Genomic DNA, 27,529 nt, shown 5'->3' on the forward strand with positions numbered 1-27,529 from the left:
GTCTTGTCTCCCTTTCTCTTCACCATTTACACCTCGGACTTCAACTACGGCACAGAGTCTTGTCATCTTCAGAAGTTTTCTGATGACTCTGCCATAGTTGGACGCATCAGCAAGGGAGATGAGGTTGAGTGCAGGGCTACGGTAGGAAACTTTGTCACATGGTGTGAGCAGAATTATCTGCAGCTTAATGTGAAAAAGACTAAGGAGCTGGTGGTAGACCTGAGGAGAGCTAAGGCACTGGTGACCCCAGTTTCCATCCAGGGGGTCAGTGTGGACAAGGTGGAGGATTACAAATACCTGGGGATACAAATTGACAATGAACTGGACTGGTCAAAGAACGCTGAGGCTGTCTACAAGAAGGGTCAGAGCTGTCTGTATTTCCTGAGGAGACTGAGGTCCTTTAACATCTGTCAGACGATGCTGAAGATGTTCTACAAGTTTGTGGTGGCCTGTGTGATCATGTTTGCTGTTGTGTGCTGGGGCAGCAGGCTGAGGGTAGCAGACACCAACAGAATCTACAAACTCATTCGTAAGGCCAGTGATGTTGTGGGGATGGAACTGGACTCTCTGACGGTGGTGTCTGAAAAGAGGATGCTGTCCAAGTTGCATGCCATCTTGGACAATGTCTCCCATCCACTACATAATGTACTGTTTGGGCACAGGAGTACATTCAGCCAGAGACTCATTCCACCGAGATGCAACACAAAGTGTCATAGGAAGTCATTCCTGCCTGTGGCCATCAAACTTTACAACTCCTCCCTTGGAGGGTCAGACACCCTGAGCCAATAGGCTCGTCTTGGACTTATTTCATAATTTACTGGCATAATTTACATATTACTATTTAACTATTTATGGTTCTATTACTATTTATTATTTATGGTGCAACTGTAACGAAAACCAATTTCCCCCGGGATCAATAAAGTATGGCTATGACTATGACTATGACTATGACTATCTTGGTACTGGTAAAAGTGATGGAAGTAGAACTTCAGCTGCAAATTCCAGCCATTTTGGGTGACACAGCGTAGGGTCTTTTCTAGTTTCCATTTAGATCATCTCTGCCGTAATAGGGAGACTTTTGATTGGCATTGAAGAGAATACGCCAAGAGGAGTGTTTTTTTTTGTAAATTTTCTGCTATTTCCTTTGTCTAGGGCAAACAGGAAAATCCATCAGTATTTCTATGATTAGTCGTCCTCTTGAATTCAATTTTGTAAATGTGTCCTGCAAGAAACAGAGCCCATCTCTGCACTTGTGCTACTGCTGTTAGTGGAGCACCAGGGATTGATGATCAGGAATGTGGTAAACTCTCTCGCATACAAGTACTGGTTGAAACGTTTTACACCCCAAACCAGACTTGAAGCCTCTCTACTAATCCATGCATGATTTTTCTCTGCAACGGTAAGGGTACATGATGCAAAGGCTATAGCGCATTCACTTCCATCTCTCATATTATGTGACATGGACAGCACCTATATCATAAGGTGAGGCATCACAGACAAGCTTCAGTGGACACTATGGATCATAATGTGTCAGTACAGTGTCTGATGTCACCATTTCTTTACTCTTTTTAAAAGCCATCTCACACTGCTTTGTCCATTACCATTTCTTTCCATGCTGTTGTATTGAGTTCAAGTGGTGGAGCAAAATAGACAGCTCTGGCACGAACCTGTTACAGTAATTGACAAATCTTTTGACCTTGCTTGAATTTTCTCAGCACACTTGTGAATGCTGTAAGTGAGGTTTGCTTTCAAGAATTTACCCTTATCATGTCATGTTCTGAGCACATTATCTTCCAATCTTTTTAGCATTATCTTGAAGCTTTAGAGATGATCCTTTTCATCCTTACCAGTAACAATGATGTCATCCAGTTAACACTGAGTGCTTGAGTAACCATGCAGCACTTGATTCATTGCTTTCTACATGAGTGCAGGTGCTACTACAAAAATAAGCCCATTTTAGCGATAAGGCCCTTTGTGAGCGTTTATGGTGAGAAACATTTTGGATTCTTCTGCCATCACCATCTGCATGTAGGCCTCAGCTAAGGGCTCTTTGCTGAAGTATTTTGCTCCAGAAAGGTTTGCAAAAATTTCCTCTCTCCTGGGCAGAGGACAGATGGTAACCTTTAAATCACCACCGATTTTGATAGACCCATTCTTCTTGGCTACTGGGACCACTGGTGTTGCCCATGGGCTCTACTCAACCTTGAAAAGAATTCCTTCATCCTCCATGCAATCTAGCTCACTGGCTACTTTATCACAGATGGTATAAGGAACTGGGCCTTCTTTGCAAACTTTGGTGTGGCATTTTAAATTAACACTTTTTTACCCTTTATGTTTGAGTTTTCCAATGCCATCCTTATTTGGTAATGAAACATATCGACTCCTGTCTGGGAGGCCACTTGGATCCGTTTCGATTTGCCTACCAGTGCAACAGGTCCATTGCAGATACCATCCATAACCATGGGCTTTTTACTCTCCTCCCATCCGGTAGGTGCTACAGGAGCCTCCACTCCTGCACCAGCAGGCACAGGAAGAGCTTCTTCCCTGAGGCTGTGACCCTGCTGAACCTCACATCACAGCGTTAAGCAGTATTGCATCCGTATTGTACTGTCTCAGTACTTTTATATTTGTGTGCTGTAGCACTTTTTTTATTTGCAGTTATTTTGTAAATAACACTATTCTTTGCATTTTCGATCAGATGCTGAATGCATTTCATTGGCTTTGTATCTGTACTCGACACAATGACAACAAAGTTGAATCTAATCTAATCTAATCTCATTGTCTCTTCACTCAATCCTGGAACATTTGGACAAAGATGCACATACAGTACCAGGATGCTGTTTTTTGATTACAGCTCTGCACCCAATACCATCATTCCCTTAAAACTTAATCAATAAAACCTTGGCCTCAATACCTCCTTGAGTAATTGGCTCCTGGATTTCCTCACTTGCAGCCCCAGTCAGTTTGGATTGGCAACAACATCTTCTTCATGAACTTCATCAGCTCAGCTGCACCACAAGGCTGTGTGATTAGTCCGCTGCTCTACTCGCTTTACATTTATGACTGTGTGGCTAAGCACAGCTCCAATACAGTATTCAAGTTTCTGATGACACCACTTTCTTGGGCCTAATCAAATGTAGTAATAAATCAGCATATGGGAGGGAGACTGAAAATTTGTCTAAGTGGTGTCATAACAACAGCCTCTCACTCGATATCAGCAAGACCAAGGAGCTGATTGTAGACTTCAGGAGAAAGAAATTCGAGGCCCATGACCCAATCCTCGTTGGAGGGTCAGAGGTGGAGAGGGTTAGCAACTTCAAATTCTTAAGTGTTACTGATTCAGAAGGCCTGTCCTAGGCCAGAACGCAAGTGCAATTGCAAAGCACAGCAGAACTTCTACTTCCTGAAGAGTTTGTGAAGATTCTGCAAGACATGCAAAATGCTGATAAACTTCTATAGATGTGTAGTGGAGAGTATATTGACTGGCTACATCACAGCATGGTACAGAAACACCTATGCCCTTGAATGGAATATCCTACAAGTAGTGGATTTGGCCCGCTATGTCAATCATGGGTAAAGCCCTCCCAACCATTGAGAACATCTACATGAAACTTTGTCGCAGAAAAGCAGCATCCATCATCAGTGATCCCCACCACCCAGTCATGCTCTCTTCTCACTGCTGCCATCAGGTAGAAGGGAGAAGGGCCTCAGGATTTGCATCACCAGGTTCAAGAACAGGTGTTTAACCATCAGGCTCTTAAACAATAAGGGATAATTTCAAGCAACACACACACACACAAAATGCTGGAGGAACTCAGCAGGGCAGGCAGCACCTGGGGAAAAGACGTTTTGAATGAGACCCTTCAGCAGGACTAGAGAAAAGAAGGTGAGAAGTCAGGGAAAGAAGGTGGGGAAGAAATACAAGTCGTGGATGATGGGTGAAATGGGAGGGGAAGTAAATGGGAATGCGGAATGGTGAAGTAGAAGTGGGGGAAACCATTACTGGAAGTTTGAGAAATCGATGTTCATGCCATCAGGTTGGAGGCCACTCAGATGGGATACAAGGTGTTGCTCCTCTAACCTGAGTGTGGCCTCATCGTGGCAGTAGAGGAGGCCGTGGACTGGCATGTTGAAATGGGAATGAGAAGTGGAATTGAAATGGGTTGCCAGTGGGAGATTCTGCTTTTCTGTGCTCAGTGAGCCCTGTCCCTGGTGGTGTGGCGGGAGGTTGGGGTGAGGGCAGATGAGTGAAAAATCCACCAGGGATAGGGTTCCTCTTGTCCTCACCCACTACCCCACCAGCCTCCGCATTCAGCACATAATTCTCCGTAACTTCTGCCATCTCCAATGGGATCCCACCACTTAGTACAACTTTCTCTCCCCTCCCCCCCCCCAATTTCTGCTTTCCACAGGGATCTCTCCCTACGCAGCTCTCTTGTCCATTCAACCCTCCCCACTGATCTCCCTCCTGGCACTTCTCCTTGCAAGCCGATCAACTGCTACACCTACCCCTCCCCCTCCCCCCTCATTACCATTTAGGACCCCAGCTAGCTCTTCCAGGTGAGGTGAGCCTTCTCCTGTGAGTCTGTCAGCGTCATCTATTGTATCCAGTGCTCCCAGTGTGGCCTCCTGTATATCAGTGAGACCCGACTTAGATTGGGAGAGCTTTTCACCGAACAGCTATGTCAGATAAAGATCTTCCAGTGGCCACCCGTTTTCTTCAGCCAGCAGTTCCATTCCGCCCTTCAGGAAGCATAGTACATTTGACCGTGAGTTTCTCAGTCTGTATCACGCTGTCTGCCATTTTTGTTTGCTTCTAGAGGATCGCCATTTCACAGCGTTCATTGACCATGAACCCCCTCGTACATGTGATGGCTAAAGTATCAGATCCTTGGTCTGCATGGCAGCAATGCCACCTGGCCTCCATATTAGAGTTCACAATGGATATACAACATATCAGGGAGAAAAGAAAATGCTGTGGCTGGTTGTCTCTCATGACCAGCCATTGAGACTTTACACATAGGGGTTGACTGTGCTGGCAAGGCAGCTGACCATGCTACTGACCTAGAGATCCAGGCTTCACAACAGGAGTCACAAACCTGCAGTTGGCTGACATGAAGTGTGGGGAAGCTAGGGTTTCTCTCCTGTGTGCTGTCCCAAACAGCTGTCCATGCCCCATCATGCCCACAAACTGGAGGTGGACTGTTTCTAACACCATACGTGGACTATTGCATCCAGGACGGAAGGCCTCACAGAAACTGCACTAAAGTTTGTGTGACTCAGCCTTAGAAAAGTGTGACTGGAGAGCCGCCTGTGTGGAGTGCCCACTGGCAAACATCAAGCCATATCCAGGTGCCACTGGCACCTTTTGAGGTCCCTGAGTGATAGTTTGACCATGTCAACGTGGACCTTGTTGGTTGTATTCCCCCTCCTGCAGTTTCACTCACTTCCATGGTGGACCGTACCATGCATCGTCGATGGCCACAGACGTGCCTTAGGCATTCATCAACAACTGGGTTACTCAGTTTGGCACCCTATCTGATATTTCCTCTAACTACAGTCCCTAATTCACATCAGTTCTCTGGGCTACGATGGCCCAGAACCTCAGTGTTAGGCTGCATCACACCATGACATATCACCTGCAGTCCAATGGCCTACACGAGTGGTTTCACCGCTCCTTGAAGACTGCTCTGACCATTGAGTGTTGGCATGATTGTCTCCTGCGGATCCTGTTGGTGCTCAGAACGGCTCCAAAAGAGGACCTGGACTTGTCCACGGCTGAGTGGGTATACGGACAGCCATTACGAACGCCAGGGGTGATTTCATTCCTAATGCCGTGACTGCCTGGTTGGCCTCTCAACAGTGTTCCACCCTCCCCAGTAAATTCAATTCCTTCACACTTATTCCCACCGTCCATCATGGTGTACTGCACTCTAGGGTTCCTGTTGACCTACGTTCCACCTCATTTGTTTTTGTCCACCATGATGCACACTAGCATCCCCTTAGGCCCCCTTATGATGGCCCATTCCGCATTTTGGAATGGAGATAATAGAACTTTATCATAGATGAGATGAGTAAATCCTAGTGTCCCTCGGTAGATCACCTTAAACCAGCCAAGTTTTGATGGATTCCATTACCATGCCCCTGCTATCATGACACTACCATAAGTGTGTCTACACACCTCTGGATGAGCCAGAGGCACCTACTGTTCTGCTACCCAAACTCCGGACAGACTCACAATGCCGGTTTTAGTAAATTCTGGGAAGGCCTATGTAGGGTAATGTAATTGGTGGAAACATAAATAATTCTCATGTTCCTAAATTGAGTTGGGGTTCACTTTAAGAAGCTGGCCTGACGTGATGATGTAATTATGTGACGTACTTTTACCGGGCTTTGTATTCAGTTTTTTGGAATTCAATAATTGATTTGCTACGGTTTTTCTTAAACATAAAATGCCTCACACAGTTTTTATTTATGGAAGCCTATACTATCAGGAAGGACAAGCAAATGATAGTGTAAAATTCCAGTTTTTGGGATGGGTTGCATTGTAAGAGAGACAAAATTGAAAAGGATGAAATACAGAACTAAAGGTGTTAGATTTGAAGGCGCACAGTATACAAAATAAGGTAGTTGATCTTGTCGCACAGTTAGAGATTGGCGGGTATGACATTGTGGGTATCACAGAGTCATAGTTGAAAGACTATTGGAGTTGGGAGCTTAATATCCAAGGATACACAATCTATTGAAGGGACAGACTGGTAAGGAGAGGAGGAGAAGTGGCTCTGCTGGTAAAAAAATGAATTGAAATCTTTAGAAAGAGGTGATATGGAATCAGAAGATATAGAATCCTTGTGGGTAACGTTATGAAACTGCAATGGTAAGAAGACTCTGATGGGAGTTACTTACAGGCTTCAGAACAGTAGCCAGGTTGTGGTCTCCAAATTACAGTGGGAGATAGAAAAAGCATGTCACCAAGGCAATGTTGCATCAGTCATTGGGCATTTCAATATGCAGATAGATTGGGAAGAACAAATTGATGCTGAATCCCGAGAGAGAACTTGTGCAATGCATCTGAGATGATTTTTTGGAGCAGCTTGTGTTTGAGTTCACTAGGGCAGTAGTAGTTCTGGATTGAGTGTTGTGCAATGAACAAGGTATGATTAGGATGCATAAGGTGATGGAACTCTTGGGAAGCGGTGATCACAATATGATAGAATTCATCCAGTGATTTGAGAGGGAGAAGCTAAAATCAGATGTATCAGTATTATAGTGGAGTGAAGGGAATTATAGAGGCACGAGAGAGATGCAGGCCGAAGTTGATGGGCAGGGGACATTAGCAAAGATGAGAGCAGAGAAGCAATGGCAGGAGTTTCCAGGAGCAATTCAGAAGGCACAGAGGAGATACATCAAAAACAAGAGGAAGTATTCTAAACAACACACACCAAAGTTGCTGGTGAACGCAGCAGGCCAGGCAGCATCTCTAGGAAGAGGTACAGTCAAAGTTTCGGGCCGAGACCCTTTCTCAGGACTAACTAAAAGAAGAGCTAGTAAGAGATTTGAAAGTGAGAGGGGGAGGGGGAGATCCGAAATGATAGGAGAAGACAGGAGGGGGAGGGATGGAGCCAAGAGCTGGACAGTTGATTGGCAAAAGGGATATGAGAGGATCGTGGGACAGGAGGCTTAGGGAGAAAGAAAAGGGGAGGGGAAGCCCAGAGGATGAGCAAGGGATATAGTGAGAGGGACAGAGGGAGAAAAAGGAGAGAGAAAAAAGAATGTGTGTATATAAATAAATAAATAACAGATGGGGTACGAGGGGGAGGTGGGGAATTAGCAGAAGTTTGAGAAGTCAATATTCATGCCATCAGGTTGGAGGCTACCCAGACAGAATATAAGATGTTGTTCCTCCAACCTGAATGTGGCTTCTTCTGTACAGTAGAGGAGGCCATGGATAGACATATCAGAATGGGAATGGGATGTGGAATTAAAATATGTGGCCACTGGGAGATCTTGCTTTCTCTGGCAGACAGAGCATAGGTGTTCAGCGAAACGATCTCCCAGTCTGCGTCGGGTCTCGCTAATATATAGAAGACCGCATCGGAAGCACCGGACGCAGTATATCACCCCAGCTGACTTACGTGAAGTGTCGCCTCACCTGGAAGGACTGTCTGGGGCCCTGAATGGTGGTGAGGGAGGAAGTGTAAGGGCATGTGTAGCACTTGCTCCGCTTACAAGGATAAGTGCCAGGAGGGAGATCCGTGGGAAGGGATGGGGGGGGGGGAACGAATGGACAAGGGAAAAGCATAGGGAGCGATCCCTGCGGAAAGCGGGGGGAGGGGAGGGAAAGATGTGCTTAGTGGTGGGATCCCGTTGGAGGTGGTGGAAGTTACGGAGAATTATATGTTGGACCCGGGGGCTGGTGGGGTAGTAGGTGAGGATAAGGAGAACCCTATTCCTAGTGGGGTGGCGGGAGGATGGAGTGAGAGCAGATGTGCGTGAAATGGGGGTGATGCGTTTGAGAGCAGAGTTGATGGTGGAGGAAGGGAAGCCCCTTTCTTTAAAAAAGGAGGACATCTCCTTCGTCCTGGAATGAAAAGCCTCATCCTGAGAGCAGATGCGGCGGAGACAGAGGAATTGCGAGAAGGGGATGGCATTTTTGCAAGAGACAGGGTGAGAAGAGGAATAGTCCAGATAGCTGTGAGAGTCGGTATATCCATGCCTCCTCTACTATAAAGATGAAGCCACACTCAGGTCGGAGGAACAACACCTCATATTCCGTCTGGGTAACCTCTAACCTGATGGCATGAACATTGACTTCTCAAACTTCCACTAATGCCCCACCTCCCCCTCGTACCCAATCCGTTATTTATTTACTTATATACACATATTCTTTTTCTCTCTCCTTTTTCTCCCTCTGTCCCTCTCACTATACCTCTTGCCCATCCTCTGGGCTTTCCCCCCTCCCCCTTTTCTTTCTCCCTAGGCCTCCTGACACATGATCCTCTCAAATCCCTTTTGCCAATCAACTGTCCAGCTCTTGGCTCCATCCCTCCCCCTCCTGGCTTCTCCTATCATTTCGGATCTCCCCCTCCCCCTCCCACTTTCAAATCTCTTACTAGCTCTTGTTTCAGTTAGTCCTGACGAAGGGTCTCGGCCTGAAACTTTGACTGTACCTCTTCTTAGAGATGCTGCCTGGCCTGCTGCGTTCACCAGCAACTTTTATGTGTGTTGCTTGAAATTCCAGCATCTGCAGGTTTCCTCGTGTTTGTGGGGAAGTATTTTAAAGGCAGGATGGTGTAATTGGCTGACAAATGAAGTCAAATGCACCACAAAAACAAAAGAGAGGGCAGATAATACAGTAAAAATTAGTGGGAGGTTAGAGGATTGGGAAGCTTTTATAAACCAACAGAGGGCATATATATAAAAAAACATAAGGGGCATGGGTATTAGCTATACTAAATTGGGTGTTATGTAGTGAACTGGAAATGATTAAGGAGCTTAAGGTAAAAGAACCTTTAGGAGGCAGAGATCACAATATGATTGAGTTCATCCTGAAATCTGATGGGGAAAAAGTAAAGTCTGACATAGCAGTATTTCAGTGGAGTAAAGGATATTACAGTGGTATGAGAGAGAAGTTAGTCAAACTGAATTGGAAGATGCCAGCAGGGATGATGGCAGAGCAGAAATGGTGAGAGTTTCTGGGAAAAATGAAGGTGGTGCAGGATAGATGTATTCAGAAAAATAAAGAATACTCAAATGGCAAAATAGGACAACCGTGGCTGACAAGTCAAAGCTAATGTAAAAGTAAAAGAGAGGACTTATAATAAAGAAAGAAATAGTGGGAAGACAGAGGATTGGGAAGCAGTTAAAAACCTACAAAGAACAATTAAAAGAATCATGAGGAGGGTAAAGATGAAATATGAAAGCAAGCTAGCAAACAATATCCAAGTGGATGGTAAAAGCTTTTTCAAGTATGTAAAAATAAGAGATGAGAGTGGATAAAGGACTACTAGAAAATGAGGCCGGAGAAATAATAACAGAGGACAAGGAGATAGCAGATGAACTAAATGAATACTTTGCATCAGCCTTCACTGTGGAAGACACTAGCAGTGTACCAAACATTGAAGGGTGTGAGGGAAGAGAAGTGAGTGCAGTTACTATTACAAGGGAGAAGGTGCTCAAAAAAGCTGGAAGACCCAGGGGTACAGAAGTCACCTGGACCAGATGAACTGCACCCTAGGGTTCTGAAAGAGGTAGCAGTAGAGATTGTGGTGGCATTAGTAATGATCTTTCAGAAATCATTGGACTCTGGCATGGTGCCAGAGGACTGGAAAATTGCAAACGCCACTCCAATCTAAGGCAATAGATAGGAAATTATACATCAGTTAGCCTGAACGCAGTGGTTGGGAAGATGTTGGAGTCAATTGTTAAGGGTGAGGTTGTGAAGTACTTGGTGACACTGGACAATTTAGAACAAAGTCAGCATGGTTTCCTCAAGGGAAAATCTCGCCTGATGAACCTGTTGGAATTCTTTGAGGAGATTACATGTAGGATAGATAAAGGGGATGTAGTGGATTTGGATATTTGGAATTTCAGAAAGCCTTTGACAAGGTGCCACACACAAGGTTGCTTATCAAGTTAAGAACCCATGGTATTACAGGAAAGTTACTTGCATGGTTAGAGCATTGGCTGATTGGTAGGAGGCAGCGAGTGGGAATAAAAGGATCCTTGTGTGGTTGGCTGCCAGTGACTAGTGGCGTTCCACAGGAGTCAGTGTGGGGACAACTTCTTTTTATGCAGTATATCAATGATTTAGATGATGGAATAGATGACTTTGTTGCCTAGTTTGCAGATGTTATGAAGATTACTGGTGGGACATGTAGTGTTGAAGAGACAGGTAGGCTCTAGAAGGACTTAGATAGATTAAGAGAATGGGCAAGAGAGTGGCGATTGAAATTCAATCCTGGAAAATGCTTAGTCATGCACTTTGGTAATAGAAATATATGTGCAGACTATTTTCTAAATGGGGAGAAAATCCAAAAATCTGAGATGCAAAGGGACTTAGGAGTCTTTGTGCAGAAAATCCTAAAGGATAACTTGCAGTTAGAGCCGGTGGTGAGGAAAGCAAATGCACATTAGCATTCACTTCAAGAGGTCTAGAATGCAAGAGCTGGGATGGGATGCTGAGGCTTTATAAGGCACTGGTGAGGCCTCACCTTGAGTACTGTGAGCAGTTTTGGGCTCCTTATCCCCAAGAGAAGATGTGCTGGCAATGGAGAGGGTTCAGAGGAGGTTCACAAGGATGATCCCGAGAATGAAAGGGTTATCATATGAGGAACTTTTGATAGCTGTACTCACTGGAATTTAGAAGGACCAGTGGGTATTCCATTGATACTTTTCAAATGTTGAAAGTCCTAGATAGAGTAGATGTGGAAAGGATGTTTCCCATGGTGGGAAGACTAGGACAAGATGGTACAGCCTCAGGATAGAGGGGTGTCCATTTAAAACAGATGCGGAGAAATTTGTTTAGCCAGAGAGTGATGAATTTGTGGAATTTATTACTACAGGCAGCTGTGAAGGCCAGTTCGTTGGACGTATTTAAGGTAGGGATTGATAGTTTCTTGATTGGATACAGTATCAAAGGCTACGGGGAGAAGGTCAGGGCGTGGGGCAGAGGAAGGGAAAAGAGATCAACCATGATTGAATGGCAGAGCAGAATCGATGGCCCAAATGTGCTAATTCTGCTCCTATGTCGTATGGTCTTATGAGAAGATGAAATATGAAGGTAAGCTGGCCAATAATATCAAAATTTATACCAAATGTTTTTTTTCCAGATATATAGAAGTGACAGTAGATATTGGACCGCTGGAAAATGATACTGGAGAAATAGTAACAGGGGATAAGGAAATGGCAGACGAATTGAATATGTAGCCTGCATTAGTCTTCCCTGTGAAAGACTCTAGTAATATGCAGAGAGTTCGAGGGTGTCAAGGGGCAAAGATGAGTGCAGTTGCTATTACCAGAGATATGATGTTTTGGAAACTGAAATTTCTGAAGGTAGATAAGTCACCTGGACCAGATGGACTACACCATAGGGTTCTAAAGTTGGTAGACGAAGAGATTGTGGAGGCATTAGTAATGATTGTTCAAAAATCAATCATTTCTGGCATGGTTCCAGAGGACTGGAAAATAGCAAATTTCACTTCTCTCTTCAAAAAAGGAGGAAGGCAGAAGAAAGGAAATTATAGGTCGGTTAGCCAAAGAGTGAGAATAAAGAGATTCTTTTCAGATTGGCTGACTGTAACTAGTGGTGTTCCACAGTGGTCTGTCCTGGGATGCTTCTTACGCTATATGTTAATCATTTAAATGAAGGAATTGATGGCGTTGTGGCCAAGATTGAGTTCAATATGAAGATAGGTGGAGGGGCTGCTAATGTTGAGGAAGCAGAAAGGCTGCAGAAGGACTTGAAAATTAGGACAATGGGCAAAGAGGTGACAGTGCTACTAATTTATTGATTTTATTTCAAATGAATAATTAGAAAATGGCTCTCAGGATTTACTCCCTTTTTCTCCCCCCTTGGCTCTGAATCCTAGCAACAGTCAATTTTAGTTTCTGTAATTGGGTCAGACATAACAGCACAAAATAGCTTGGGCAAAAACAACAGATCCAGAATTAAAATTTCTTAACAGTTTTTCAACCAAATTGTGTCTGATGTCACTGAGGGTATTAGCACCAATTATTTTCTTACACGTGGCAGCTGTTCAAACAAATTGTATTAGCATTTTAGCCAGTTGTTCATTTTCAGTGCCAGCTTCTACTTAACCACATTTAATAAATATAATGATGTTCTACTTTGAACTATTTTTACCAAGTCGATAAGCACTCTATCTATATTCATAACCAACAGTCTAAAAGTTTAAAATTTTGTTCAACATTCATCCCTAGAAAAATAACAGTAGAGAAAGCAGCCATTTAGTGTATTTTTAATGTGGGTCATTTTGATAAATATCTCTCTTTTGCCCATAACACCACTGGCATTTAAGGCAGCAATGAAAGCCCTCCATCTCTGGTGATGTTCACAGCTTTCTCCATCGCGTCAGTAGCTTCCTCTTGTTTTTCCCTCCTGTCAGTCATAAAAACCTGGGTGGAGACTCAGGAATACTGCCTCACTTCATTGCTTTTTGTTGTACCAGTCAGGTTTAGTAATCCTGAGCTGAACCCTGGAACCTGGTGGACCTTACTCTGCCTTCTACTCTTTGACCTGTTTGGAATGGGTGATCCTACTAGGAGCCAAAGCATAAAGTCCTGACTCCAGCCAGCAAAGCTCCTCGGGTCATTGAGGTACTCAAGCCTCCAAACCATGACGAGGTTGTGGTCCTTTTGGAGCTTTGAGAAACGTATCCCATTGTTACCACTCCCTGCTCTGAACTCAAAGGTCTTGAACACATTTGACCTTAAACATGACCAATTTCAAGTTATTAGTGGAAGTACTTTCACACCTTATTCAGGCTATGCCTTCCACATAACAATTCATTGGGCAAATATAAGACAATTAATGTGGGTTCAGTGCTGAGATTATATCAATATAGAAAAACAATGGTAGAGACTCACAAATAGTGATGAAATGGCTATGCTAATGAGATAAGTTCAAGTTGAATTGTCGTTTGACCATACTCATGAATACAGCAAAACAAAACCGTGCTGCTCCGGGACCAAGGTGCAAAACAGTATCAACAGTCACCCGCAGCACAGATCACATATAGCACATATAGTTTCCATAACAATAAAACGTAATCACACAAAAAATATAGCCCAGGTCCCTAAGTGTCATATCCTGTAGATTGATGGTGCATGGGATGCTGACCTGGAGCCACGTTTCTGCAAGAAGTATATAGCAGTTTCTCAACCGCAGACAAATGCAATCTGATTTGTCTTCCCCCAAGCGAACACTTGCAGGGCGGCACCAAAGGGAGTGGCCAATACTCAATCCAGCATCAATGTCTATCGTGCTACAGTGCCTCTGGCATCTCCTCCCTTGGGCAACTGCAACAGGCTACCACACGGCATGGGGGCCTGGTCCTCATAAGAACAGAAGGTGTGCAGCTCCTCTGCTGTTGGTCTCACCAAACAAACAAAATAAAAAGCACTATGTTTATTGTTACTTTTCAATTACATTATTTCAGAAGTGTTTCAGTGATCAAGTGAAGCCATAAGGTTCTGTATGAATATAGTAGGACTAGAAATTAGATAAGATGGAAAAAATAACAGAATAGAAAGGTAAGTTGATATTAGATGAAGAGGACTTGGACAAAGCCTGCTTGTAGTGTGAATATAGAGAGAGACCAGCCAGGCCATTCAAAATGGCTGACTTTGTTGCACAGACTCTTGGTAGAATTTAACATTATCATTAAGTTTATTAAACCTTTGCATTATCTAGTCAAATACAAAACAGTTTTTTGACTATTAAGTTCTGCTGAGGGGAATACATCTGTAATTGTACTAATAAGACTAAAACCAGTTACTATTCTTGTATTTTATTCCTGTTTTTGGCACTGTGACAAGACTGTCCTATCCAAGTGCAGGGTGCCACATAAATGGTAGTTTTTTTACACTACAGTAAAGCAGCTTCAGACAAAAACTAGATGTTAAGTTACTTTTGCAATGAAGATCTACTCCATTTTTGACACTCAGTTTGACTCACCACGAACGTATACATTGTCAATGGCAGAAAAGCAATTTCCTTGGGTACATCTAATGACAGAAGGGATCAGCCCTGCTTTTGTTTGCTTTTTGTTGAGTTCCTTTAGTAATTAATGCCTAAGTCAGGACAAGAAAGGTAATATTTAAAGCCTTTGTTACATTTCCACACTTTCTAGTTGAGGATTTATCTTCAAAAGAAATCTTTTTTTTTAAATCGTAGTGGCTTTCTGTAAGAGCAAGCTTACTTGTTAAAGAATTATATTTACAGGTTGAGTAGTGAGTCTGACTTGCTATACAAAGCTAATGAATGTACCAGGAGAATGGGTACTGCACATGCATCCTCCACAAGGTTTTAATTGTAGAGCTGATCTCCAAACATTTTCAACATACATAATACAGATTGAGACAAGACAGGAGGAGGTCATTCAGTCCATTAAGCTCATGGTGATCCTACAAAACATCATTCCTATTTCAAGGCTTTGCATCCTTTTCTAAATTGTAGAGTTTAGAAACAAGCACAATACATCATGAGGTTTAAACAGCTTTTGCTATTCTCCTCATTCATGAGCAGTGATGCTTGTATTTTGCAATTCACCTAAAGAACACTGAATAATTGTGGTGTGAACTTCTATAATTTTACCCTTTTTGGAATGTATTCTGTCAGGAGAAATTGTATTTGCAGAACTGACAAAGTTCAAAGTAATTATCAAAGTACATATGTCACCATATACTACCCCGAGATTCATTTTATTGCAGGCATTCACAGTAGAACAAAGAAATACAATAAAATCAATGAAAAGCTACAGACAAAGACAAAAAACAAATGAGCAAAAGAAGGCAGGCTGTGCAAATACAAAATAAATAAATAATGTTGAGAACATGAGTTGTTGAGACCTTAAAAGTGAGTCCATAGGTTGTGGAATCATTTCAGTGTTGAGATGAACTAAGTTATCTACAATAGTTCAGGAGCTTGAAGGTTGAAAGGTAATATATGTTCCTGAATCTGGTTGTGTGGAAACTAAGTTGGCTGTACCTCCTTCCCAATGGCAGCACTGAGAAGAGAACATGACCGAATGATGGGGGTCCTTGATGATGGATGCTGTTTTATTGTGTCAGCATGCCTTTTAGGTGTGCTCAGTGTTGTGGAGGGCTTTTTCCTGTGATGTACTAGACTATGTCCATTACTTTTTATAGGTTTTCTCCCCCCATTCTTAGATATTGGTGTTTCCATACTGGTCCATGATGCAACCAGTTAGAATACTATCCACTGTGCACCTTTGGAAGTTTATCAACGTTTTTGATGACATGCAGAATATGTGCAAACTTTCAAGAAAGTAACAGCATCCATGTATTGTTCCCAGGAAAGAACGTCTGAAGTAATAACAAGTTGCAATTTACACTTAGTTGCCACTTTAGGTACACCGTACAATCCAATTAATGCAAATTTCTAATCAGCCAATTATGTGGCAGCAACTCAATGCATACAAGCTTGCAGACATGGTCAAGATGTTCTGTTGTTGATCAGACCAAATATCAGAATGGGGAAGGAATGTGATTGAAGTGACATTGAGAGTTGTATAATTGTTGGTGCCAAGACAGGTGGTTTGAGTACCTCAGAAGCTGTTTCTCACACCATTTCTCCCACAATGGTCTCTAAAGTTTGAAGAAAACGGTGCAAAAACAAAATCAAAAAAAATAATGACCAGTGAGTGGCAGTTCTGTGGGCAAATATACCTTGTTAATCTTGTTAACGATCAGGGGAGAATGTCAAGACTGGTTCAAGCTGACAAGAAGGCAACAATAGCTGAAATAACCACATGTTATAACAGTGGTGTGCGGAAGAGCATTTCTCAATGCAGTACATGTCAAACCTTGAAGTGGATGGCCACAGCTGTGGAAGACCACAAACATATTTGATTACTTTATTTGATACAAAATATATCTAATAACGTGGCCACTGAGTGTAAAATTATTAACCCTTTTCATCTCCAATCCCCTAATGAGGACTGGCTCATGGTCCTCTGGTTTCTTCCTACTGTAGTCAATAATCAGCTCTTTGGTCTTACTGACGTTGAGTGAAAGGTTGTCGTTATGGCATCACTCAGCCAGATTCCCAATCTCTTTCCTGTATGCTGATTTGTCACCACCTTTGATTTGGCCAACAGTGGTGCTGTCAGCAAAATTAAATATGGCATTGGAGCTTCACTTATATTCACAGTTCTAAGTATAAAGCAAGTAGAACAGAGGGCGAAGCACACAGCCTTGTGGTGCACCTGCATTGATGGCAATTGTGGAGGAGACGTTGTTGTCAATCTGAACTGACTGGGGGTCTGCAAGTGAGGAAATCGAGTATCCAATTGCACAAAGAGGCATTGAAGCCAAGGTCTTGGACCTTATTGATTAGATTCAAAGGATTGATAGTGTTAAAAGCTGAGCTGTAGTCAATGAAGAGCATCCTGATGCATGCACCTTCATTGTCCAGAATTTCCAGAGCTGAGGAGAGCCAATGAAATGGCATCTGCTGTTGACCTGTTGTGATGAGTAGGCAAGTTGGAACAGAACCAAGTTATTTATCAGGCAGGAGTTGATATGCTTCATTACCAACCTCTCAAAGCTCTTTATCACAATGACAGTGCCAGTAAGTTGTCTGCATCTACTTTTACCTTGCCCATTCTCACCACAACCTTCAATGATGCAGGTACAAGCAAATTTTGCATCTTGACTGTGCCTCAAGGGTCTAAGTTGGGTTACTTCACCAATGCCTGTTAGTTTCCCCATATAGGCAGCACAATAAGCCTCAACATGCTTGCTTTTTGACTGGCAATTCCATAGAAAATCACTCAGGAAATCTTTCTCGGATCGGCTTGCTTCTGAATTTCACACCTACAGGCTACAGTAAGTACACCAGAGCCAAACTGTGGCAGGGCCACATGCTGATGCAAATAACCTCTGCCTCGCCAGTGGACATCCTGAGGTTAGAGACCAGAAGGGTATGCAGCACAACCCCATTCATCTGAAATTTCTTGATGTAAGTCAGTGATAATAAAACTCATTCAGATTCTGAACTGAATACCAACTTTAATTAAATTGACAAATGGATTATTTGTTTATTCTTTAGTTTATTGAGTATTATCTGGTAATTTAAGATGAAATGATATTTTAGGGTTTTTTATTATCTTATTTGGACAACCTTTACCATTTTTCTGATCATTGGAGACACGTAAAACAGATCAATGACCTTTGGTAATGAGTATTTTAAACCCATCAGGGAAGCCAAGGGGCAGGATGTGGGGAACAGTCATTTCAGGCATACTGGGCTCTAATGTCCCTTTAACCTCATGGGGCACTTTGGCAGATAATCTCAAGTGATCAAAGCTGCAGATCTGCAGCTCTAAAATGTGGTTGTGGGAAGAATGGGGGGTGTGAGTGTGGACTAAGTTCACTTACCATTTGGTGCAGTAACTTGGAAATGCCAGCTCATTTTTGCATTTGCTACATGTGGCAGCTCTAACCAGGTTTATCATCAGCAGAGCACCTCGGTTGTGGGGTTCAGCATCGTAACTAATTTGCAGCACTTAAAGTTGGTCTGGGCAACTTAATGATGGGCTGCATCTCTTCATAACGAGATGGATTGCAGCTTCTTGCCACTGATTATTCGGAATTGCTATAAATGGTATAACTTTGAATACTGTGTTAGTGGAGAAGATACAAAATAGAACTTGTTACTGAAGGAACACACATCAAAGTTGCTGGTGAACGCAGCAGGCCAGGCAGCATCTATAGGAAGAGGCGCAGTCGACGTTTCAGGCCGAGACGACGAAGGGTCTCGGCCTGAAACGTCGACTGCGCCTCTTCCTATAGATGCTGCCTGGCCTGCTGCGTTCACCAGCAACTTTGATGTGTGTTGCTTGAATTTCCAGCATCTGCAGAATTCCTGTTGTTTGTTACTGAAGGGGATGGATGTTCTCAGTGGAATGAAGGAAGTCAGGGAACGCATCTTCAAAGAGCACATCCTGTTAGTGTGAGATCTCTGTTTAGTACGCCATATCACAACCACTCATCCATCCACAATAACTCATATGAAAATGAAGTTTTCTACAACCTGCAAATTATTCTCTATCAGATCTTGCCCTTTCCCTTTTTTAAAAGCACTAATTTATTTGATTCCACTTTATTTCCAGCCATTAGGAAGATGGTACAGGAGCCTCAGGACTCACACTACCAGGTTCAGGAACAGTTATTAACCCTCAACCATCAGGCTCCTGAACCAGAGGCGATAATTTCACGCAACTTCACTTGCTCCATTCCTGAACTGTTTCCACAACCTATTGACTCATTTTTGAGGATTCTTCATCTCACGTTCACAATATTTATTGCTTATTTATTATTTTTTCTTCCGTTTTCTATTTGCACAGTTCATTTCTTTTGCATATTGTTGTCCCATCTTTTGTATATTGTCGGTGCAGTCTTTCATTGATTCTATGATGGCTATTGGATTGACTGAGCTTGCTCACAAAAAAATGAATCTCAGGATCGTGCATGTTGACTTACTGTATGTGTACTTTAATAATAAATTTACTTTGAACTTTGAAGTTAATTGCAGATCCTAATAACCTGCTGATGGAAAAATGTGTTCTTGTTGCATTTGTTTCTTACAGAATTTTATATCTGTGCCTCAGGAAGCCAGCTTTCATCGTCAAGGAGCCTCACCACCTGGGACGTGCCCTTTTCTCATCACTGCCATTGGGGAGGGGTATAGGAGACTGAAGACCCACATCCAATATTTTAGAAACACCTTCTTCCCCTCTGCATCAGATTTCTCAATAGTCCACGAACCCACAAATACCACCTTAGAATTACTCTTTTGCATTATTTATTTTCTTTTTTGTATCTAATTGTAATTTTTATGCCTTGCACTGTACTGCTACCACAAAACAACAAAATTCGCTACACTATATGAGTGATAATAAACCTGATTCTAATTATACCATCTACCAACAGGAAAAAGTTGCCTCCAACTAATTTAACTAAATCAGTCTGATGTGTCTTCATTAAACTTCCTGTCTTTCTTGCTCCATTAAGAACCTGCTCAAGTTCTCTTGTCTAACATTTTACTTGAAATCTTTGGTCTCTGGAGTAATTCCAGCTAACACTTAATGCACCCTTTCTGTATCTTCACATCCTTTCTAAAGTATGGTAACTTGGATTAGATGGAAAATGTCAACTGTGTCCCATATGCTATGCTTTGCTCTCCTTATATATCTTTAAATCGTTTAAGCAGGTATATGTTTGTACTTGAATCCTTCCATCTCTGCTATTTTTTTTGAACTGTCTGTTTAGTTTGTTATGTTTTTCTTCATTTGTTCCACCAAATCACCTTTGGGAGGTGACTTGATAGAGGTATACAAAATGAGAAGAGGCATAGATCGAGTGGAGTTGTTAAGGATAGCAACTAAATACTTTGGTAACTACAGTTTTTCTGGCAAACGATCATCGCAAGTAATGTTCAGATGGAGCTGGGCCAGATTGAAAAGGTCAGTGTGTCAGGGCCCAAAGCGAAGTACAGGCCATTTAAGATCGCTGCGCTGAACTATGGAACTCTCTTGCAGATTTCAGTCCAGAAACACGACTTGCTTGTGGTTACTGTTTGCATGAATATTTTATAATTGCACATTGGGCATTAGACAGTCTTTTTTTCATATACATGGGGTTTGTTTCTGGGTTTCGGGGTTTTGTGGCTGCCTGTTGGGAGATGAATCTCAAGGTTGTATTATATATAAATACTTTGATAATGAAAATGTACTTTGAACTTTAGATAGCCAGAGACTTTTTCCCAGGGCAGAAATGGCTAACACAAGGGGTCATAATTTTAAAGTGACTGGAGGAAAGCAGAGGGAATGTCAAAGGCAAGTTCTTTACATAGTAAGTAGTGAGTGCATGGAATACCCTGCCTGGGTTGGTAGTAGAGACAGATACATGAGGACCATTTAAGATACTCTTAGATAGGAACAAGGATGATAGAAAAATGGAGTTCTATGCAGGAGGGAAGGGTTAGAAAGATGAAAGACCTGCAGTGAACATGCATGTGGTGCTGTTTCTATGAGTACCATTCTTATTCTTCTTGGAGGTAAAGGGTGTACGTTTGTAAGATGGTGTAGAAACCTTGACAGTTCATGGCAGGACATCTCTTCCTTTTAGAGTTCTTCTCCTCTGGCTTCTTTTACAAGGAGAACTGGCTTTGGAATCTTTTCTCCTTTCCAATTTAGTGCTTTGAGACTGAAGGTAATATCAGCATTGCCCTCATTGACCCCAGTAAATCTCCTATTTAAGCTTCAGCACTAACTTTTGATGATGAAACTCTAACGTCTATCAGTAAACAAGTGCCCAAACAATCATATTCCCAATCAGAGATAACAAATCTGATTCTGATGCAACATCATGCCCAAACAACCATAATCTCATGTTATAAATACCAAATTTGAATCTGATATAACATTCTTGCCTTTATAGTCAGCCAATATACTGGGAATCGAGAACAATTATTTCAGCTATTTTTTCGAGGACTTGCTCCATCTTTATTTAAGGAGAAAGAAACCGATTAGCACTGTCATTGAAAGAGGCAAGGGTGGGGCTTTGATATAGACCTTTGCATCCTCAAGCAACTTGAATGTAACCAATGTTCAAAAACTGAAATGGGGTTGATTCAGGAATGTATAGGCTGATGAGAATTATATAATCTTTCAGCTATTGGAGAGGATTCTTAGGGATAGGATTGGCATGCATTTGGAAAAACATGGCATCATAGTGACAGTCAGAATGACTTAGTACATAGCAGGTCATGGAGTATTGTTAGCTGTTATGATTGCCCCAGAAAAGGAAGGATGTCGAGAGCTGGGAGAGAAGCAACACTCACAACACGCTGGAGGAACTCAACAGGTTGGGCAGCATCCGTGGAAAAGATCGGTCAATGTTTCGGGCCGGAACCCTTCGTCAGGACTGTAGAGGGAAGGGGCAGAGGCCCTATAAAGAAGGTGGGGGGAGGGTGGTAAGGAGAAGGCTGGTCAGTTCCAGGTGAAAAACCAGTAAGGGGAAAGATAAAGGGGTGGGGGAGGGGAGGCAGGGTGGTGATAGGCAGGAAAGGTGAAGAAAGAATAGGGGAAAACACAATGGGTAGTAGAAGGAGGCGGAACCAAGAGGGAGGTGGTAGGCAGCTGGGGGAGGGGGCAGAGTGACATAGGGATAGGGGAAGGGGGCAGAGGGAATTACCGGAAGTTAGAGAATTCTATGTTCATACCAAGGGGCTGGAGACTACCTAGACGGTATATGAGGTGCTGCTCCTCCAACCTGAGTTTAGCCTCATCATGGCAGCAGAGGAGGCCTTGTATGGACATATCGGAATGGGAATGTGAAGCAGAGTTGTAGTGGGTGGCAACCGAGAGATCCTGTCTGCTGTGGCATAGAATTCTCCAACATCCGGTAATTCCCTCCCCCTCCCTTCCCCTATCCCTATGTCACTCTGCCCCCTCCCCCAGCTGCTTATCACCTCCCTCATGGTTCCGCCTCCTTCTACTACCCATTGTGTTTTCCCGTATTCTTTCTTCACCTTCCCTGCCTATCACCTCCCTGCTTCCCCTCCCCCACCCCTTTATCTTTCCCCTTACTGGTTTTTCAGCTGGAAATGACCAGCCTTCTCCTTCCCACCCTCTCCCACCTTCTTTATAGGGCCTCTGCCCCTTCCCTCTACAGTCCTGACGAAAGGTTCTGGCCCGAAATGTTGACCGATCTTTTCCACGGATGCTGCCCGACCTGCTGAGTTCCTCCAGCGTGTTGTGAGTGTTGCTTTGACCCCAGCATCTGCAAAGTATTTTGTGTTTACGAGAGTTTGGAGAGGGTGCAGGTTACCAGGAAAGAAAGTATGAGACACAAAGAAATACTATAAACATAGAAAAACCTACAGCACAATACAGGCCCTTTAGCTCACAAAGTTATGCTAAACATGTACTTACCTTAGAAATTACCTAGTTACTCATAACCCTCTATTTTTCTGAGCTCCATGTACCTGTCCAGAAGTCTCTTAAAATACCCTATCGTATCTGTCTCCACCACCGTCGCCGCCAGCCCATTCCATGCACTCACTACTCTCTGTGTAAGAAGAAACTTCCCCCAACATCTCTTCTGTACCTACTTCCAAGCAACTTAAAGCTGTGCCCTCTCGTACTAGCCGTGGGTTGAATAAGCATGGGTTGTTTTTTTTTTCTTTTCTAACTTGTCAGAGGCTGAGAGAGTTGTATAAGATTATGAGACGTGTGGACAAGGTAGGTGGTCTGAACTCTTTTCCCAGGATTGAAATATCAAGTACTAGTGGACATAGATTTAAGGTGAGGCAGGAAAGCTTAAGGGAGGTTATTTTTAAAAGTGGTGTATGTTTGTAATGGGCTTCTGGGTGTAGTGGTGGAAGCTGGTATGATAGTGGTGTTTAAAAGTTTAATATAGCCATCTGAATATGAATGGAATGGAAGAATATGGGAGATTTACAGACAGAACAGGCAGTTTAATTTGACATCATATTCAGTGCAGATATTGTCAGTGAAACAGCATGTTCTGTTTTCTTTAAATACTGTTATGTGTGGGGTGGAAGTGGGAATGGAAGAGAGGTACCTACCCAGGACAACTTGTAAAAGTTGTAATTTATTACCTTCTGCTTGAAACATTACAAACAAATGAAATACACAGGTATTATGACTGCAGCGTGGTTGTCAGGACCAGAAATTTTGATTTGCAATTCAGATGGCCTGACAAATCCATCAAAGTTGAAAGATTCCATTCACCAGTTTTAATTTGTAAGTGAAAATTAACTCAACAACTTGCTTGCCCAGGCAAGCAAACTTAGCATACCTTGGAAGATCTGCTTCCACTGGAATTAGTGCTCTTGTAATGGAGCTATATACTGACAGCATGCATGAGGAATTTGGATACTGAGGTCAAATGGGCTTTTAAATGATAAATTCAACAAAATGAAGAAATTAGTTTGAAGATTTTAGGCTTTCCATCCATTAAACTTTGTAAAACCTACTAGTGTTTTTGAATAGCTTTATACTTTCTAAAGGAATTTGAAAAAAATTATAAATACCTGTAAGGAAGCTCTATGAAACAAATGCAAAATATACATGAGTTAAAATATTCCTTCACATGAAAGCATTTGTGGTAAATGGGTCTTGACTTTGTTATATACAAAAAATTCCTATATTGAGAATATTTTCTATTATATGATAAATGTACACTTTGTAAGAAAAATATTCTTTTGCAGATGCAGTACATCAACTAATTGTCAAAGAACTAATTGCCATAGGAAAAAATTTCAGATTGTTTGCAGCAAACTTGGATCATAAAACCTATTAAATCCTTAGGAATCTGAATGCTGAAACGTGTGCTTAAGAAGAACCAAAGTATCTGAATAAAACAGCACAGAATGCTTGTGGTGCAGGAGCAACTATTTGGCCATTAGTCCATTCTAGTTCTAAGTAAGAACAATCCAATCATTCTCACACTTCAGCCCTGCAATTTTTTTCTTTTTCAGATATAGCTCCCCTTAGAAAATTACAATTGACACTACTTTTCCTGTCACTCCTTGCAATACATTCCAGACCCTGACAACTGCTCCGTAAAAATTTGGTTGTTTTGCAAACTGCCTTCCTTCTCTGTTCCTCATTTCTTGGATCCTTCTGCCAATAAGAATATTTTCTCTTGCTCTGTTTTACCTCTTTATTTTGTGTTTCTAAGTTGATAAATTCAACGAAATGAAGAGATCGGTTTGAAAGAATTGGATTGTGCAAATGATAACAGTTAGTCAACGGCCAAGGTTGCATTAATCTATCTTGTACACGCAAAGAGAAAACTTCCTGGCCCAAAGAGACAAATGAAAGCTGTGATTAGAGATGTGTTGGGAAGTGGTTGATGATGATATTAATAATAAATTATAAGTTTTGCTCATGGCATCCAAAACTTCAGCATTATTGTAGAATTTTTTTTTCATTACTTGGTAATTTCTATAGTAAGAGTCCTCTTTCCCTAAAAGGCTTCCAATTTTAAACCTTTTAGGATTGAGGTTAGGAAGTATCTGAGGATTATTTTAAAAATCAGCTATGGATCTCTATCTCAGCAAATACATTTGTCTTGCCTGCAATCATGGCACTGTAATGATTACAGAGACCAGCCTAAATAATTCCATTCTACAGGAATAAAGAAATATATATAGCAATTGTTCCAAGTTAAGTACAAAGCTATTTATGGATTATTTTGAATTATATAGGCTACCAGAACTATAATTCTTCAGGTGTCTATGTACAATAGATATCCTAGTAACATCACTGACCTACTTCTTTCCTACTCTTTTACATTCTCAATTTGAATTCAACTGGTGTGAACCCAGAAAAAAATCCTAGGCTTTGATCAGAGAGCCAGTGATTAAGAAGTAGATCAATCTACATCTGTCCCTTTAGTAAAAAAGGGAAGCTAGTTTCAAAATATGCCTTACAAGAATTTGAAGACCAGTGATCAGCAGGTCTTTTTATCTTTAACACTTTATGCTCGTTATCTTGTGGTGATTTGCATTAATGATTTTTTTTATTCTGCCATCAATTTACAGGAGTAGGAATATGAATGCAGAATGATGTTTTTTTAAAAATCTTATTGCTATTCACAGAAATATCCCAACAGCTCTTCATCATGATAATTGTTGTTGTGACGGTACATTTGACTATCAGCATACACACCAGTTCACACTACCAGCAACACTGTAATAACTAGCACGTTACCTTTTGATGTCGTTTGGAGAGGGAACTTAGTGCAGTATGTCAAGAAGATTCTCTGTTCTGAATAGTCCCATGTGGTTCAGACCTCAATTGAACAAATGCACCTCCAGCACTGAAAATAGCAAATGCACCACTGAGCTGCACTGAAGTGAAAGATTACAAGATCCACAACTTTCTGACTCAGAGGTGTTACTAGCTCAGCATAGTTGAAACCAGAGGAAGGAGGATTTTCCGATATAAGCAAATACCACTGTGCATTTGAACTTCAATTTAATCTTTTAAGTGTGGGACTAATTCTCTTTTATGTTAACTATTTATATTTTCCATTATTAAAACTATACTTTTGGAATCATTATTTCCAGTTTACTCCAAAAACATGATTGTAATGATATTTACTGCTAAGCAGAGACTTTAAGATATGACAGGAATATCCACAACTATTCACGATGAAACATGATAATTTTCATCGTGTCAAATGTTGTACCACTTATAGTTAACAGTTATGATAAACGTAATGTTTTACATAGTAGAGAATTTGCTTTCACTGAAGTTTAACTTCTGTCTATTATCCAAAATCTGTTTGGTATTTTCCTGTCCCAAACACTCAGCAGGACAGGATACCCAGGAATGTGAGAACTCTTTTAGCTACAATGTTGCCACCACATTAGACACTCGTATTTCTCGTTTTTCATTCTAACATAGGACGATATTTGTCTGGTTGGATCTATGATGATTATCAGAGCATGCCCATCAATCCTCACCCCCGATATCCCTTTCACTCACTTTTTCCACATATGCCCATTAACTTTCAACCAATTTACACCGGGGGTGGTTTACATAAATCAATTAACCTATGAACATGTACAACTTTAGAGCATGGGAGAAAATCAAAGAACAAGGGAAACCCACATAGCCATAGGGAGAATATGTAAACTCTCTACAAGAGGCATAGAAGTCAGGATTGAATTTAAGTAGGCAACCTCTTAATCCCTGTGGCATTGGGCTGGTCCATTACCCTGACTTGGAAACGTACTGCTGAATCCTCATTGTGACTGAGTCAAGTTCCAAGAGTCTTAACCTAATGGTATGACTAATGATTGGAAAAGGTTTGGAGGATAGCTCACCATCATGTTCTATGAGTAAAAGACGAAGAATAATCAGAATCAGATTTAGTATCACTATCTTATATGGTGTGAAATCTATTGTTTTGTGACAGCAGTATAATGCAAAGACACAAAATTACCAGAAATTACAAAATAAATTGTGCAAAAAGGAGGAATAATGAGGCAATGTTCATGGACTATTCAAATCCAATGCAAGAGGGGAAGTGGCTGTATCTGAATCAGTTGAGTGTGGGTCTTACAGCTCCTGCACATTCTCCCTGATGGTAATAATGAGAAAAAGGCATGTCCTAGATGGTGAGGGTACTTGGTAATGGATGACGCCTCCTTGAGGCACTGCCCCTTGAAGATGTCCTCAGAAGTGGAGAGGTTTGTGCCTGCAATGCAGCTGTTTGAGTCTACAATGCTCTTCAGTCTGTTGTAACCCCGTGCAGTGATGTAACCAGTTAGAGTGCTTTCCACTGTATATCTATAGAAAATTTTAAGAATCTCTGGAAATATTCTTGATCTCCTCAAACTTCTAAAATGGAGCTGCTGAAACTCTTTTTCATGATTGCATTAATGTGTTGGGCTTATGGAGATATTTATTCTGTATTGTCTTTAAAAAGCCAAATGTTTAGTGGCTATGGAGAAATTCTATTTGTATTAGGGTGAATAAAATTGATTCTTCACTATGTCTATCACAAGGACAAAGTCTCTGATATTTTCAAGTTGAATGGAGCCCTCTAAAGAAGTGGGATCTGATCAGTGGTTGAAGGAGTGGGATGGGGAATAGTGCTTAGTGCAATGCTTTGCAGCACCCAGTGTAAGGTCAGGGTTCAAATTCCCACCAGTTTGTATGTTCTCCGCATGATCACATTTTTCCTCTGGGTGTTCTGCTTTCCTCTAAAGATGTACAGT

General features: G+C 41.9%; 1 protein-coding gene across 1 annotated transcript in view; it reads right to left on the bottom strand.

Moving 5' to 3' along the window:
* The window catches only part of LOC134347544 (cell surface glycoprotein CD200 receptor 1-B-like), a 64,400-nt gene extending 38,792 nt beyond the window's left edge, over positions 1-25,608 (bottom strand). The window contains exon 1 of the mRNA XM_063049898.1: positions 25,512-25,608. The gene's annotated coding sequence lies outside the window, so the exon portion shown is untranslated. The remainder of the gene's footprint in view (positions 1-25,511) is intronic.
* Between the last annotated feature and the right edge of the window lie 1,921 nt (positions 25,609-27,529).

This window comes from Mobula hypostoma, chromosome 6, assembly GCF_963921235.1.
Source record: "Mobula hypostoma chromosome 6, sMobHyp1.1, whole genome shotgun sequence".
In the NCBI taxonomy this organism is placed as follows: Eukaryota; Metazoa; Chordata; class Chondrichthyes; order Myliobatiformes; family Myliobatidae; genus Mobula; species Mobula hypostoma.